General features: G+C 41.2%; 11 non-coding genes across 11 annotated transcripts; all 11 read left to right on the forward strand.

Annotated features, from left to right (window-relative positions):
• Positions 1-615: 615 nt before the first annotated feature.
• On the forward strand, positions 616-687 carry trnap-ugg (transfer RNA proline (anticodon UGG)). The gene has a single exon. It is a non-coding gene; the product is annotated as a tRNA-Pro (tRNA).
• Positions 688-2,114: 1,427 nt separating this feature from the next.
• On the forward strand, positions 2,115-2,186 carry trnap-ugg (transfer RNA proline (anticodon UGG)). The gene has a single exon. It is a non-coding gene; the product is annotated as a tRNA-Pro (tRNA).
• Positions 2,187-2,987: 801 nt separating this feature from the next.
• On the forward strand, positions 2,988-3,059 carry trnap-ugg (transfer RNA proline (anticodon UGG)). Its single transcript has one exon. It is a non-coding gene; the product is annotated as a tRNA-Pro (tRNA).
• Positions 3,060-4,486: 1,427 nt separating this feature from the next.
• On the forward strand, positions 4,487-4,558 carry trnap-ugg (transfer RNA proline (anticodon UGG)). Its single transcript has one exon. It is a non-coding gene; the product is annotated as a tRNA-Pro (tRNA).
• Positions 4,559-5,873: 1,315 nt separating this feature from the next.
• On the forward strand, positions 5,874-5,945 carry trnap-ugg (transfer RNA proline (anticodon UGG)). The gene has a single exon. It is a non-coding gene; the product is annotated as a tRNA-Pro (tRNA).
• Positions 5,946-6,761: 816 nt separating this feature from the next.
• On the forward strand, positions 6,762-6,833 carry trnap-ugg (transfer RNA proline (anticodon UGG)). Its single transcript has one exon. It is a non-coding gene; the product is annotated as a tRNA-Pro (tRNA).
• A 1,315-nt stretch (positions 6,834-8,148) lies between these two features.
• Positions 8,149-8,220, forward strand: trnap-ugg (transfer RNA proline (anticodon UGG)). The gene has a single exon. It is a non-coding gene; the product is annotated as a tRNA-Pro (tRNA).
• Positions 8,221-9,544: 1,324 nt separating this feature from the next.
• trnap-ugg (transfer RNA proline (anticodon UGG)) lies at positions 9,545-9,616 on the forward strand. Its single transcript has one exon. It is a non-coding gene; the product is annotated as a tRNA-Pro (tRNA).
• Positions 9,617-11,049: 1,433 nt separating this feature from the next.
• On the forward strand, positions 11,050-11,121 carry trnap-ugg (transfer RNA proline (anticodon UGG)). Its single transcript has one exon. It is a non-coding gene; the product is annotated as a tRNA-Pro (tRNA).
• A 1,891-nt stretch (positions 11,122-13,012) lies between these two features.
• On the forward strand, positions 13,013-13,084 carry trnap-ugg (transfer RNA proline (anticodon UGG)). Its single transcript has one exon. It is a non-coding gene; the product is annotated as a tRNA-Pro (tRNA).
• Positions 13,085-14,511: 1,427 nt separating this feature from the next.
• Positions 14,512-14,583, forward strand: trnap-ugg (transfer RNA proline (anticodon UGG)). The gene has a single exon. It is a non-coding gene; the product is annotated as a tRNA-Pro (tRNA).
• Positions 14,584-16,606: the final 2,023 nt, after the last annotated feature.

The following is a 16,606-nucleotide window of genomic DNA, read 5'->3' on the forward strand; positions in this document are numbered from 1 at the left end:
CTTTGTTGTTTGGAGCTGTAGCAGTTTGCTGTCCCCTAACTCAAAATGAGTGAATACACTGAACAACCCCAACGTTAAAACCACTGACAGTTAAGTGAACAACTCTTCTTCTTTTTTACAATGCAATTTTTAGCTGGACAAACCGTTATGCCAGCTTTTACTTGGATTTTTCGTTGACCCTCCACAAGTTTACACTCACAGCTGGGATTTGCAGTGTTACAGATTCATTTACACACATACTTTTGGCAACTAATCTCCACTTTAGAATAAGAGATTAGAGAACTTTGAAATAAAAAAGACGGAAGCCACGCTGACAATGAGTGAGCTGAAGTGAAAGTTCTAGGATGTCTCTATTCGAAGATCGAACGTACAGAGGGTATCTTTTTGTACTCTGTGGTGCGGGCGCTCTTGTGATGGCTTTGACGGCTCTTGGAACCTGTTCTGTCTTAAAGTTGGTCTTGTTGATAAAATATAACGTGAGTTTAGGTGGTGGTGAGTTGGTGGAACCTGGCGGATGAGTCAAAGAAGAAAGAAATCCATCACAAATTCCCAGGATTCTGTGGCCGTTTTAGCTGTCCACGCCCTCTCTCATCAAAGGCAAACACAGCAAATTTCGGCTCGTTGGTCTAGGGGTATGATTCTCGCTTTGGGTGCGAGAGGTCCCGGGTTCAAATCCCGGACGAGCCCTTCCCAGCTTTATTGACCTTGTATCTCTGCTTTACTGTGAAGAAGAAGGATTGAATGAACAATTACTAGTATGACAACACCCACAAATGCACTTGGTATCAAAGAACAATACAACTCAAAGCTCCCCCACTCATTCCTAAGTTGCCTCAAGTCCTTCTTAAATTAAGTTCTTATGTGGAACTTGATTGACAGATCCAGAAGTCAATACCAGTATCTTGTAAGCACACACTCTGCAGTCTCGTCTCAGGCAGTTTTGGTATGTGTTCTTTAAATCAAGACAGAAACGCTTTGTATTCATAGGCGCATGGAAAATAATTTAATTCTGAGATTTTCCAGATTTTTAAACATAAAGGAGGAAACTGAAATATAGATCTGTAAGGGAATAGAAGACCAGCATGGACATGGGGCTTTTCAAAAGATGGATTGATTACACCTAGCTTAGACCCTGTAGTACATAGCAAATTGACAGAGACGCACTGAGATGCTCAAGTGCAGAAGTGACAAAAGGAGCTAGTACATCAACCCACAGTCTAATTAGGATGCAATCCAAATCACATGATGATTGTTTAGGATACCCAATTGCTGACATGAACTCAGGAAGATCAATGGCAGAAAAATGGAGATGTGGAACCTGTTCTGTCTTAAAGTTGGTCTTGTTGACAAAATATGACGTGAGTTTAGGTGGTGGTGAAATCTATGATAAATGCTTGATGGGTGACTTTGGGTTGCTTCTTTGATCCCAAATGCAACTCTCTTGTTCACTCAAGTTGTTAATTAAGAGTGCTGATAACAATTGCAAACATGTCATGTCTTACTTTGTTGTTTGGAGCTGTAGCAGTTTGCTGTCCCCTAACTCAACATGAGTGAATACACTGAACAACCCCAAGGTTAAAACCACTGACAGTTAAGTGAACATCTCTTCTTCTTTTTTACAATGCATTTTTTTGCTGGACAAACCATTATGCCAGCTTTTACTTGGATTTTTCGTTGACCCTCCACAAGTTTACACTCACAGCTGGGATTTGCAGTGTTACAGATTCATTTACACACATACTTTTGGCAACTAATCTCCACTTTAGAATAAGAGATTAGAGAACTTTGAAATAAAAAAGACGGAAGCCACGCTGACAATGAGTGAGCTGAAGTGAAAGTTCTAGGATGTCTCTATTCGAAGATCGAACGTACAGAGGGTATCTTTTTGTACTCTGTGGTGCGGGCGCTCTTGTGATGGCTGACACGGCTTGGAACCTGTTCTGTCTTAAAGTTGGTCTTGTTGATAAAATATGACGTGAGTTTAGGTGGTGGTGAGTTGGTGGAACCTGGCGGATGAGTCAAAGAAGAAAGAAATCCATCACAAATTCCCAGGATTCTGTGGTCGTTTTAGCTGTCCACGCGCTCTCTCATCAAAGGCAAACACAGCAAATTTCGGCTCGTTGTTCTAGGGGTATGATTCTCGCTTTGGGTGCGAGAGGTCCCGGGTTCAAATCCCGGACGAGCCCTTCCCAGCTTTATTGACCTTGTATCTCTGCTTTACTGTGAAGAAGAAGGATTGAATGAACAATTACTAGTATGACAACACCCACAAATGCACTTGGTATCAAAGGACAATACAACTCAAAGCTCCCCCACTCATTCCTAAGTTGCCTCAAGTCCTTCTTAAATTAAGTTCTTATGTGGAACTTGATTGACAGATCCAGAAGTCAATACCAGTATCACTTGAGCACACACTCTGCAGTCTCGTCTCAGGCAGTTTTGGTATGTTTTCTTTAAATGAAGACGGAAACGCTTCGTATTCATATGCGTATGGAAAATAATTGAATTCTCAGATTTTTAAACATAAAGGAGGAAACTGAAATATAGATCTGTAAGGGAATAGAAGACCAGCATGGACATGGGGCTTTTCAAAAGATGGATTGATTACACCTAGCTTAGACCCTGTAGTACATAGCAAATTGACAGAGACGCACTGAGATGCTCAAGTGCAGAAGTGACAAAAGGAGCTAGTACATCAACCCACAGTCTAATTAGGATGCAATCCAAATCACATGATGATTGTTTAGGATACCCAATTGCTGACATGAACTCAGGAAGATCAATGGCAGAAAAATGGAGATGTGGAACCTGTTCTGTCTTAAAGTTGGTCTTGTTGATAAAATATAACGTGAGTTTAGGTGGTGGTGAGTTGGTGGAACCTGGCGGATGAGTCAAAGAAGAAAGAAAGCCATCACAAATTCCCAGGATTCTGTGGCCGTTTTAGCTGTCCACGCCCTCTCTCATCAAAGGCAAACACAGCAAATTTCGGCTCGTTGGTCTAGGGGTATGATTCTCGCTTTGGGTGCGAGAGGTCCCGGGTTCAAATCCCGGACGAGCCCTTCACAGCTTTATTGACCTTGTATCTCTGCTTTACTGTGAAGAAGAAGGATTGAATGAACAATTACTAGTATGACAACACCCACAAATGCACTTGGTATCAAAGGACAATACAACTCAAAGCTCCCCCACTCATTCCTAAGTTGCCTCAAGTCCTTCTTAAATTAAGTTCTTATGTGGAACTTGATTGACAGATCCAGAAGTCAATACCAGTATCTTGTAAGCACACACTCTGCAGTCTCGTCTCAGGCAGTTTTGGTATGTGTTCTTTAAATCAAGACAGAAACGCTTTGTATTCATATGCGCATGGAAAATAATTTAATTCTGAGATTTTCCAGATTTTTAAACATAAAGGAGGAAACTGAAATATAGATCTGTAAGGGAATAGAAGACCAGCATGGACATGGGGCTTTTCAAAACATGGATTGATTACACCTAGCTTAGACCCTGTAGTACATAGCAAATTGACAGAGACGCACTGAGATGCTCAAGTGCAGAAGTGACAAAAGGAGCTAGTACATCAACCCACAGTCTAATTAGGATGCAATCCAAATCACATGATGATTGTTTAGGATACCCAATTGCTGACATGAACTCAGGAAGATCAATGGCAGAAAAATGGAGATGTGGAACCTGTTCTGTCTTAAAGTTGGTCTTGTTGACAAAATATGACGTGAGTTTAGGTGGTGGTGAAATCTATGATAAATGCTTGATGGGTGACTTTGGGTTGCTTCTTTGATCCCAAATGCAACTCTCTTGTTCACTCAAGTTGTTAATTAAGAGTGCTGATAACAATTGCAAACATGTCATGTCTTACTTTGTTGTTTGGAGCTGTAGCAGTTTGCTGTCCCCTAACTCAACATGAGTGAATACACTGAACAACCCCAAGGTTAAAACCACTGACAGTTAAGTGAACATCTCTTCTTCTTTTTTACAATGCATTTTTTTGCTGGACAAACCATTATGCCAGCTTTTACTTGGATTTTTCGTTGACCCTCCACAAGTTTACACTCACAGCTGGGATTTGCAGTGTTACAGATTCATTTACACACATACTTTTGGCAACTAATCTCCACTTTAGAATAAGAGATTAGAGAACTTTGAAATAAAAAAGACGGAAGCCACGCTGACAATGAGTGAGCTGAAGTGAAAGTTCTAGGATGTCTCTATTCGAAGATCGAACGTACAGAGGGTATCTTTTTGTACTCTGTGGTGCGGGCGCTCTTGTGATGGCTGACACGGCTTGGAACCTGTTCTGTCTTAAAGTTGGTCTTGTTGATAAAATATGACGTGAGTTTAGGTGGTGGTGAGTTGGTGGAACCTGGCGGATGAGTCAAAGAAGAAAGAAATCCATCACAAATTCCCAGGATTCTGTGGCCGTTTTAGCTGTCCACGCGCTCTCTCATCAAAGGCAAACACAGCAAATTTTGGCTCGTTGTTCTAGGGGTATGATTCTCGCTTTGGGTGCGAGAGGTCCCGGGTTCAAATCCCGGACGAGCCCTTCCCAGCTTTATTGACCTTGTATCTCTGCTTTACTGTGAAGAAGAAGGATTGAATGAACAATTACTAGTATGACAACACCCACAAATGCACTTGGTATCAAAGGACAATACAACTCAAAGCTCCCCCACTCATTCCTAAGTTGCCTCAAGTCCTTCTTAAATTAAGTTCTTATGTGGAACTTGATTGACAGATCAAGAAGTCAATACCAGTATCTTGTAAGCACACACTCTGCAGTCTCGTCTCAGGCAGTTTTGGTATGTTTTCTTTAAATGAAGACGGAAACGCTTCGTATTCATATGCGTATGGAACATAATTGAATTCTCAGATTTTTAAACATAAAGGAGGAAACTGAAATATAGATCTGTAAGGGAATAGAAGACCAGCATGGACATGGGTCTTTTCAAAAGATGGATTGATTACACCTAGCTTAGACCCTGTAGTACATAGCAAATTGACAGAGACGCACTGAGATGCTCAAGTGCAGAAGTGACGATAGGAGCTAGTACATCAACCCACAGTCTAATTAGGATGCAATCCAAATCACATGATGATTGTTTAGGATACCCAATTGCTGACATGAACTCAGGAAGATCAATGGCAGAAAAATGGAGATGTGGAACCTGTTCTGTCTTAAAGTTGGTCTTGTTGACAACTTGTTAATTAAGAGTGCTGATAACAATTGCAAACATGTTGTGTCTTACGTTGTTGTTTGGAGCTGTAGCAGTTTGCTGTCCCCTAACTCAACATGAGTGAATACACTGAACAACCCCAAGGTTAAAACCACTGACAGTTAAGTGAACATCTCTTCTTCTTTTTTACAATGCATTTTTTAGCTGGACAAACCATTATGCCAGCTTTTACTTGGATTTTTCGTTGACCCTCCACAAGTTTACACTCACAGCTGGGATTTGCAGTGTTACAGATTCATTTACACACATACTTTTGGCAACTAATCTCCACTTTAGAATAAGAGATTAGAGAACTTTGAAATAAAAAAGACGGAAGCCACGCTGACAATGAGTGAGCTGAAGTGAAAGTTCTAGGATGTCTCTATTCGAAGATCGAACGTACAGAGGGTATCTTTTTGTACTCTGTGGTGCGGGCGCTCTTGTGATGGCTGACACGGCTTGGAACCTGTTCTGTCTTAAAGTTGGTCTTGTTGATAAAATATGACGTGAGTTTAGGTGGTGGTGAGTTGGTGGAACCTGGCGGATGAGTCAAAGAAGAAAGAAATCCATCACAAATTCCCAGGATTCTGTGGCCGTTTTAGCTGTCCACGCGCTCTCTCATCAAAGGCAAACACAGCAAATTTCGGCTCGTTGGTCTAGGGGTATGATTCTCGCTTTGGGTGCGAGAGGTCCCGGGTTCAAATCCCGGACGAGCCCTTCCCAGCTTTACTGACCTTGTGTCTCTGCTTTACTGTGAAGAAGAAGAAGAAGGATTGAATGAACAATTACTAGTATGACAACACCCACAAATGCACTTGGTATCAAAGGACAATACAACTCAAAGCTCCCCCACTCATTCCTAAGTTGCCTCAAGTCCTTCTTAAATTAAGTTCTTATGTGGAACTTGATTGACAGATCAAGAAGTCAATACCAGTATCTTGTAAGCACACACTCTGCAGTCTCGTCTCAGGCAGTTTTGGTATGTGTTCTTTAAATCAAGACAGAAACGCTTTGTATTCATATGCGAATGGAAAATAATTTAATTCTGAGATTTTCCAGATTTTTAAACATAAAGGAGGAAACTGAAATATAGATCTGTAAGGGAATAGAAGACCAGCATGGACATGGGGCTTTTCAAAACATGGATTGATTACACCTAGCTTAGACCCTGTAGTACATAGCAAATTGACAGAGACGCACTGAGATGCTCAAGTGCAGAAGTGACGATAGGAGCTAGTACATCAACCCACAGTCTAATTAGGATGCAATCCAAATCAAATGATGATTGTTTAGGATACCCAATTGCTGACATGAACTCAGGAAGATCAATGGCAGAAAAATGGAGATGTGGAACCTGTTCTGTCTTAAAGTTGGTCTTGTTGATAAAATATGACGTGAGTTTAGGTGGTAGTGAGTTGGTGGAACCTGGCGGATGAGTCAAAGAAGAAAGAAATCCATCACAAATTCCCAGGATTCTGTGGCCGTTTTAGCTGGCCACGCGCTCTCTCATCAAAGGCAAACACAGCAAATTTCGGCTCTTTGGTCTAGGGGTATGATTCTCGCTTTGGGTGCGAGAGGTCCCGGGTTCAAATCCCGGACGAGCCCTTCCCAGCTTTATTGACCTTGTATCTCTGCTTTACTGTGAAGAAGAAGGATTGAATGAACAATTACTAGTATGACAACACCCACAAATGCACTGGGTATCAAAGGACAATACAACTCAAAGCTCCCCCACTCATTCCTAAGTTGCCTCAAGTCCTTCTTAAATTAAGTTCTTATGTGGAACTTGATTGACAGATCCAGAAGTCAATACCAGTATCACTTGAGCACACACTCTGCAGTCTCGTCTCAGGCAGTTTTGGTATGTTTTCTTTAAATCAAGACGGAAACGCTTCGTATTCATATGCGTATGGAACATAATTGAATTCTCAGATTTTTAAACATAAAGGAGGAAACTGAAATATAGATCTGTAAGGGAATAGAAGACCAGCATGGACATGGGTCTTTTCAAAAGATGGATTGATTACACCTAGCTTAGACCCTGTAGTACATAGCAAATTGACAGAGACGCACTGAGATGCTCAAGTGCAGAAGTGACGATAGGAGCTAGTACATCAACCCACAGTCTAATTAGGATGCAATCCAAATCACATGATGATTGTTTAGGATACCCAATTGCTGACATGAACTCAGGAAGATCAATGGCAGAAAAATGGAGATGTGGAACCTGTTCTGTCTTAAAGTTGGTCTTGTTGACAACTTGTTAATTAAGAGTGCTGATAACAATTGCAAACATGTTGTGTCTTACTTTGTTGTTTGGAGCTGTAGCAGTTTGCTGTCCCCTAACTCAACATGAGTGAATACACTGAACAACCCCAAGGTTAAAACCACTGACAGTTAAGTGAACATCTCTTCTTCTTTTTTACAATGCATTTTTTAGCTGGACAAACCATTATGCCAGCTTTTACTTGGATTTTTCGTTGACCCTCCACAAGTTTACACTCACAGCTGGGATTTGCAGTGTTACAGATTCATTTACACACATACTTTTGGCAACTAATCTCCACTTTAGAATAGGAGATTAGAGAACTTTGAAATAAAAAAGACGGAAGCCACGCTGACAATGAGTGAGCTGAAGTGAAAGTTCTAGGATGTCTCTATTCGAAGATCGAACGTACAGAGGGTATCTTTTTGTACTCTGTGGTGCGGGCGCTCTTGTGATGGCTGACACGGCTTGGAACCTGTTCTGTCTTAAAGTTGGTCTTGTTGATAAAATATGACGTGAGTTTAGGTGGTGGTGAGTTGGTGGAACCTGGCGGATGAGTCAAAGAAGAAAGAAATCCATCACAAATTCCCAGGATTCTGTGGCCGTTTTAGCTGTCCACGCGCTCTCTCATCAAAGGCAAACACAGCAAATTTCGGCTCGTTGTTCTAGGGGTATGATTCTCGCTTTGGGTGCGAGAGGTCCCGGGTTCAAATCCCGGACGAGCCCTTCCCAGCTTTATTGACCTTGTATCTCTGCTTTACTGTGACGAAGAAGGATTGAATGAACAATTACTAGTATGACAACACCCACAAATGCACTTGGTATCAAAGGACAATACAACTCAAAGCTCCCCCACTCATTCCTAAGTTGCCTCAAGTCCTTCTTAAATTAAGTTCTTATGTGGAACTTGATTGACAGATCCAGAAGTCAATACCAGTATCTTGTAAGCACACACTCTGCAGTCTCGTCTCAGGCAGTTTTGGTATGTGTTCTTTAAATCAAGACAGAAACGCTTTGTATTCATATGCGCATGGAAAATAATTTAATTCTGAGATTTTCCAGATTTTTAAACATAAAGGAGGAAACTGAAATATAGATCTGTAAGGGAATAGAAGACCAGCATGGACATGGGGCTTTTCAAAAGATGGATTGATTACACCTAGCTTAGACCCTGTAGTACATAGCAAATTGACAGAGACGCACTGAGATGCTCAAGTGCAGAAGTGACGATAGGAGCTAGTACATCAACCCACAGTCTAATTAGGATGCAATCCAAATCACATGATGATTGTTTAGGATACCCAATTGCTGACATGAACTCAGGAAGATCAATGGCAGAAAAATGGAGATGTGGAACCTGTTCTGTCTTAAAGTTGGTCTTGTTGACAACTTGTTAATTAAGAGTGCTGATAACAATTGCAAACATGTTGTGTCTTACTTTGTTGTTTGGAGCTGTAGCAGTTTGCTGTCCCCTAACTCAACATGAGTGAATACACTGAACAACCCCAAGGTTAAAACCACTGACAGTTAAGTGAACATCTCTTCTTCTTTTTTACAATGCATTTTTTAGCTGGACAAACCATTATGCCAGCTTTTACTTGGATTTTTCGTTGACCCTCCACAAGTTTACACTCACAGCTGGGATTTGCAGTGTTACAGATTCATTTACACACATACTTTTGGCAACTAATCTTCACTTTAGAATAAGAGATTAGAGAACTTTGAAATGAAAAAGACGGAAGCCACGCTGACAATGAGTGAGCTGAAGTGAAAGTTCTAGGATGTCTCTATTCGAAGATCGAACGTACAGAGGGTATCTTTTTGTACTCTGTGGTGCGGGCGCTCTTGTGATGGCTGACACGGCTTGGAACCTGTTCTGTCTTAAAGTTGGTCTTGTTGATAAAATATAACGTGAGTTTAGGTGGTGGTGAGTTGGTGGAACCTGGCGGATGAGTCAAAGAAGAAAGAAATCCATCAAAAATTCCCAGGATTCTGTGGCCGTTTTAGCTGTCCACGCGCTCTCTCATCAAAGGCAAACACAGCAAATTTCGGCTCGTTGGTCTAGGGGTATGATTCTCGCTTTGGGTGCGAGAGGTCCCGGGCTCAAATCCCGGACGAGCCCTTCCCAGCTTTATTGACCTTGTATCTCTGCTTTACTGTGAAGAAGAAGAAGGATTGAATGAACAATTACTAGTATGACAACACCCACAAATGCACTTGGTATCAAAGGACAATACAACTCAAAGCTCCCCCACTCATTCCTAAGTTGCCTCAAGTCCTTCTTAAATTAAGTTCTTATGTGGAACTTGATTGACAGATCCAGAAGTCAATACCAGTATCTTGTAAGCACATACTCTGCAGTCTCGTCTCAGGCAGTTTTGGTATGTGTTCTTTAAATCAAGACAGAATAGCTTTGTATTCATATGCGCATGGAAAATAATTTAATTCTGAGATTTTCCAGATTTTTAAACATAAAGGAGGAAACTGAAATATAGATCTGTAAGGGAATAGAAGACCAGCATGGACATGGGGCTTTTCAAAACATGTATTGATTACACCTAGCTTAGACCCTGTAGTACATAGCAAATTGACAGAGACGCACTGAGATGCTCAAGTGCATAAGTGACAAAAGGAGCTAGTACATCAACCCACAGTCTAATTAGGATGCAATCCAAATCACATGATGATTGTTTAGGATACCCAATTGCTGACATGAACTCAGGAAGATCAATGGCAGAAAAATGGAGATGTGGAACCTGTTCTGTCTTAAAGTTGGTCTTGTTGACAAAATATGACGTGAGTTTAGGTGGTGGTGAAACCTATGATAAATGCTTGATGGGTGACTTTGGGTTGCTTCTTTGATCACAAATGCGTCTCTCTTTGTTCACTCAACTTGTTAATTAAGAGTGCTGATAACAATTGCAAACATGTTGTGTCTTACTTTGTTGTTTGGAGCTGTAGCAGTTTGCTGTCCCCTAACTCAACATGAGTGAATACACTGAACAACCCCAACGTTAAAACCACTGACAGTTAAGTGAACAACTCTTCTTCTTTTTTACAATGCAATTTTTAGCTGGACAAACCGTTATGCCAGCTTTTACTTGGATTTTTCGTTGACCCTCCACAAGTTTACACTCACAGCTGGGATTTGCAGTGTTACAGATTCATTTACACACATACTTTTGGCAACTAATCTCCACTTTAGAATAAGAGATTAGAGAACTTTGAAATAAAAAAGACGGAAGCCACGCTGACAATGAGTGAGCTGAAGTGAAAGTTCTAGGATGTCTCTATTCGAAGATCGAACGTACAGAGGGTATCTTTTTGTACTCTGTGGTGTGGGCGCTCTTGTGATGGCTGTGACGGCTCTTGGAACCTGTTCTGTCTTAAAGTTGGTCTTGTTGATAAAATATGACGTGAGTTTAGGTGGTGGTGAGTTGGTGGAACCTGGCGGATGAGTCAAAGAAGAAAGAAAGCCATCACAAATTCCCAGGATTCTGTGGCCGTTTTAGCTGTCCACGCGCTCTCTCATCAAAGGCAAACACAGCAAATTTCGGCTCGTTGGTCTAGGGGTATGATTCTCGCTTTGGGTGCGAGAGGTCCCGGGTTCAAATCCCGGACGAGCCCTTCCCAGCTTTATTGACCTTGTATCTCTGCTTTACTGTGAAGAAGAAGGATTGAATGAACAATTACTAGTATGACAACACCCACAAATGCACTTGGTATCAAAGGACAATACAACTCAAAGCTCCCCCACTCATTCCTAAGTTGCCTCAAGTCCTTCTTAAATTAAGTTCTTATGTGGAACTTGATTGACAGATCCAGAAGTCAATACCAGTATCACTTGAGCACACACTCTGCAGTCTCGTCTCAGGCAGTTTTGGTATGTTTTCTTTAAATGAAGACGGAAACGCTTCGTATTCATATGCGTATGGAAAATAATTGAATTCTAAGATTTTTAAACATAAAGGAGGAAACTGAAATATAGATCTGTAAGGGAATAGAAGACCAACATGGACATGGGGCTTTTCAAAAGATGGATTGATTACACCTAGCTTAGACCCTGTAGTACATAGCAAATTGACAGAGACGCACTGAGATGCTCAAGTGCAGAAGTGACGATAGGAGCTAGTACATCAACCCACAGTCTAATTAGGATGCAATCCAAATCACATGATGATTGTTTAGGATACCCAATTGCTGACATGAACTCAGGAAGATCAATGGCAGAAAAATGGAGATGTGGAACCTGTTCTGTCTTAAAGTTGGTCTTGTTGACAAAATATGAAGTGAGTTTAGGTGGTGGTGAAACCTATGATAAATGCTTGATGGGTGACTTTGGGTTGCAACTAATCTCCACTTTAGAATAAGAGATTAGAGAACTTTGAAATAAAAAAGACGGAAGCCACGCTGACAATGAGTGAGCTGAAGTGAAAGTTCTAGGATGTCTCTATTCGAAGATCGAACGTACAGAGGGTATCTTTTTGTACTCTGTGGTGCGGGCGCTCTTGTGATGGCTGTGACGGCTCTTGGAAACTGTTCTGTCTTAAAGTTGGTCTTGTTGATAAAATATGACGTGAGTTTAGGTGGTGGTGAGTTGGTGGAACCTGGCGGATGAGTCAAAGAAGAAAGAAAGCCATCACATGATGATTGTTTAGGATACCCAATTGCTGACATGAACTCAGGAAGATCAATGGCAGAAAAATGGAGATGTGGAACCTGTTCTGTCTTAAAGTTGGTCTTGTTGACAAAATATGAAGTGAGTTTAGGTGGTGGTGAAACCTATGATAAATGCTTGATGGGTGACTTTGGGTTGCTTCTTTGATCACAAATGCGTCTCTGTTTGTTCACTCAACTTGTTAATTAAGAGTGCTGATAACAATTGCAAACATGTTGTGTCTTACTTTGTTGTTTGGAGCTGTAGCAGTTTGCTGTCCCCTAACTCAAAATGAGTGAATACACTGAACAACCCCAACGTTAAAACCACTGACAGTTAAGTGAACAACTCTTCTTCTTTTTTACAATGCAATTTTTAGCTGGACAAACCGTTATGCCAGCTTTTACTTGGATTTTTCGTTGACCCTCCACAAGTTTACACTCACAGCTGGGATTTGCAGTGTTACAGATTCATTTACACACATACTTTTGGCAACTAATCTCCACTTTAGAATAAGAGATTAGAGAACTTTGAAATAAAAAAGACGGAAGCCACGCTGACAATGAGTGAGCTGAAGTGAAAGTTCTAGGATGTCTCTATTCGAAGATCGAACGTACAGAGGGTATCTTTTTGTACTCTGTGGTGCGGGCGCTCTCGTGATGGCTGTGACGGCTCTTGGAACCTGTTCTGTCTTAAAGTTGGTCTTGTTGATAAAATATGACGTGAGTTTAGGTGGTGGTGAGTTGGTGGAACCTGGCGGATGAGTCAAAGAAGAAAGAAAGCCATCACAAATTCCCAGGATTCTGTGGCCGTTTTAGCTGTCCACGCGCTCTCTCATCAAAGGCAAACACAGCAAATTTCGGCTCGTTGGTCTAGGGGTATGATTCTCGCTTTGGGTGCGAGAGGTCCCGGGTTCAAATCCCGGACGAGCCCTTCCCAGCTTTATTGACCTTGTATCTCTGCTTTACTGTGAAGAAGAAGGATTGAATGAACAATTACTAGTATGACAACACCCACAAATGCACTTGGTATCAAAGGACAATACAACTCAAAGCTCCCCCACTCATTCCTAAGTTGCCTCAAGTCCTTCTTAAATTAAGTTCTTATGTGGAACTTGATTGACAGATCCAGAAGTCAATACCAGTATCACTTGAGCACACACTCTGCAGTCTCGTCTCAGGCAGTTTTGGTATGTGTTCTTTAAATCAAGACAGAAACGCTTTGTATTCATATGCGCATGGAAAATAATTTAATTCTGAGATTTTCCAGATTTTTAAACATAAAGGAGGAAACTGAAATATAGATCTGTAAGGGAATAGAAGACCAGCATGGACATGGGGCTTTTCAAAACATGGATTGATTACACCTAGCTTAGACCCTGTAGTACATAGCAAATTGACAGAGACGCACTGAGATGCTCAAGTGCAGAAGTGACAAAAGGAGCTAGTACATCAACCCACAGTCTAATTAGGATGCAATCCAAATCACATGATGATTGTTTAGGATACCCAATTGCTGACATGAACTCAGGAAGATCAATGGCAGAAAAATGGAGATGTGGAACCTGTTCTGTCTTAAAGTTGGTCTTGTTGACAAAATATGACGTGAGTTTAGGTGGTGGTGAAATCTATGATAAATGCTTGATGGGTGACTTTGGGTTGCTTCTTTGATCCCAAATGCAACTCTCTTGTTCACTCAAGTTGTTAATTAAGAGTGCTGATAACAATTGCAAACATGTCATGTCTTACTTTGTTGTTTGGAGCTGTAGCAGTTTGCTGTCCCCTAACTCAACATGAGTGAATACACTGAACAACCCCAAGGTTAAAACCACTGACAGTTAAGTGAACATCTCTTCTTCTTTTTTACAATGCATTTTTTAGCTGGACAAACCATTATGCCAGCTTTTACTTGGATTTTTCGTTGACCCTCCACAAGTTTACACTCACAGCTGGGATTTGCAGTGTTACAGATTCATTTACACACATACTTTTGGCAACTAATCTCCACTTTAGAATAAGAGATTAGAGAACTTTGAAATAAAAAAGACGGAAGCCACGCTGACAATGAGTGAGCTGAAGTGAAAGTTCTAGGATGTCTCTATTCGAAGATCGAACGTACAGAGGGTATCTTTTTGTACTCTGTGGTGCGGGCGCTCTTGTGATGGCTGACACGGCTTGGAACCTGTTCTGTCTTAAAGTTGGTCTTGTTGATAAAATATGACGTGAGTTTAGGTGGTGGTGAGTTGGTGGAACCTGGCGGATGAGTCAAAGAAGAAAGAAATCCATCACAAATTCCCAGGATTCTGTGGCCGTTTTAGCTGTCCACACGCTCTCTCATCAAAGGCAAACACAGCAAATTTCGGCTCGTTGTTCTAGGGGTATGATTCTCGCTTTGGGTGCGAGAGGTCCCGGGTTCAAATCCCGGACGAGCCCTTCCCAGCTTTATTGACCTTGTATCTCTGCTTTACTGTGAAGAAGAAGGATTGAATGAACAATTACTAGTATGACAACACCCACAAATGCACTTGGTATCAAAGGACAATACAACTCAAAGCTCCCCCACTCATTCCTAAGTTGCCTCAAGTCCTTCTTAAATTAAGTTCTTATGTGGAACTTGATTGACAGATCAAGAAGTCAATACCAGTATCTTGTAAGCACACACTCTGCAGTCTCGTCTCAGGCAGTTTTGGTATGTTTTCTTTAAATCAAGACGGAAACGCTTCGTATTCATATGCGTATGGAACATAATTGAATTCTCAGATTTTTAAACATAAAGGAGGAAACTGAAATATAGATCTGTAAGGGAATAGAAGACCAGCATGGACATGGGTCTTTTCAAAAGATGGATTGATTACACCTAGCTTAGACCCTGTAGTACATAGCAAATTGACAGAGACGCACTGAGATGCTCAAGTGCAGAAGTGACGATAGGAGCTAGTACATCAACCCACAGTCTAATTAGGATGCAATCCAAATCACATGATGATTGTTTAGGATACCCAATTGCTGACATGAACTCAGGAAGATCAATGGCAGAAAAATGGAGATGTGGAACCTGTTCTGTCTTAAAGTTGGTCTTGTTGACAACTTGTTAATTAAGAGTGCTGATAACAATTGCAAACATGTTGTGTCTTACTTTGTTGTTTGGAGCTGTAGCAGTTTGCTGTCCCCTAACTCAACATGAGTGAATACACTGAACAACCCCAAGGTTAAAACCACTGACAGTTAAGTGAACATCTCTTCTTCTTTTTTACAATGCATTTTTTAGCTGGACAAACCATTATGCCAGCTTTTACTTGGATTTTTCGTTGACCCTCCACAAGTTTACACTCACAGCTGGGATTTGCAGTGTTACAGATTCATTTACACACATACTTTTGGCAACTAATCTCCACTTTAGAATAAGAGATTAGAGAACTTTGAAATAAAAAAGACGGAAGCCACGCTGACAATGAGTGAGCTGAAGTGAAAGTTCTAGGATGTCTCTATTCGAAGATCGAACGTACAGAGGGTATCTTTTTGTACTCTGTGGTGCGGGCGCTCTTGTGATGGCTGACACGGCTTGGAACCTGTTCTGTCTTAAAGTTGGTCTTGTTGATAAAATATGACGTGAGTTTAGGTGGTGGTGAGTTGGTGGAACCTGGCGGATGAGTCAAAGAAGAAAGAAATCCATCACAAATTCCCAGGATTCTGTGGCCGTTTTAGCTGTCCACGCGCTCTCTCATCAAAGGCAAACACAGCAAATTTCGGCTCGTTGTTCTAGGGGTATGATTCTCGCTTTGGGTGCGAGAGGTCCCAGGTTCAAATCCCGGACGAGCCCTTCCCAGCTTTATTGACCTTGTATCTCTGCTTTACTGTGACGAAGAAGGATTGAATGAACAATTACTAGTATGACAACACCCACAAATGCACTTGGTATCAAAGGACAATACAACTCAAAGCTCCCCCACTCATTCCTAAGTTGCCTCAAGTCCTTCTTAAATTAAGTTCTTATGTGGAACTTGATTGACAGATCCAGAAGTCAATACCAGTATCTTGTAAGCACACACTCTGCAGTCTCGTCTCAGGCAGTTTTGGTATGTGTTCTTTAAATCAAGACAGAAACGCTTTGTATTCATAGGCGCATGGAAAATAATTTAATTCTGAGATTTTCCAGATTTTTAAACATAAAGGAGGAAACTGAAATATAGATCTGTAAGGGAATAGAAGACCAGCATGGACATGGGGCTTTTCAAAAGATGGATTGATTACACCTAGCTTAGACCCTGTAGTACATAGCAAATTGACAGAGACGCACTGAGATGCTCAAGTGCAGAAGTGACAAAAGGAGCTAGTACATCAACCCACAGTCTAATTAGGATGCAATCCAAATCACATGATGATTGTTTAGGATACCCAATTGCTGACATGAACTCAGGAAGATCAATGGCAGAAAAATGGAGATGTGGAACCTGTT

Source organism: Leuresthes tenuis, unplaced genomic scaffold (genome assembly GCF_036924035.1).
Source record: "Leuresthes tenuis unplaced genomic scaffold, fLeuTen1.0.hap1 SCAF_23, whole genome shotgun sequence".
Taxonomy (NCBI): Eukaryota; Metazoa; Chordata; class Actinopteri; order Atheriniformes; family Atherinopsidae; genus Leuresthes; species Leuresthes tenuis.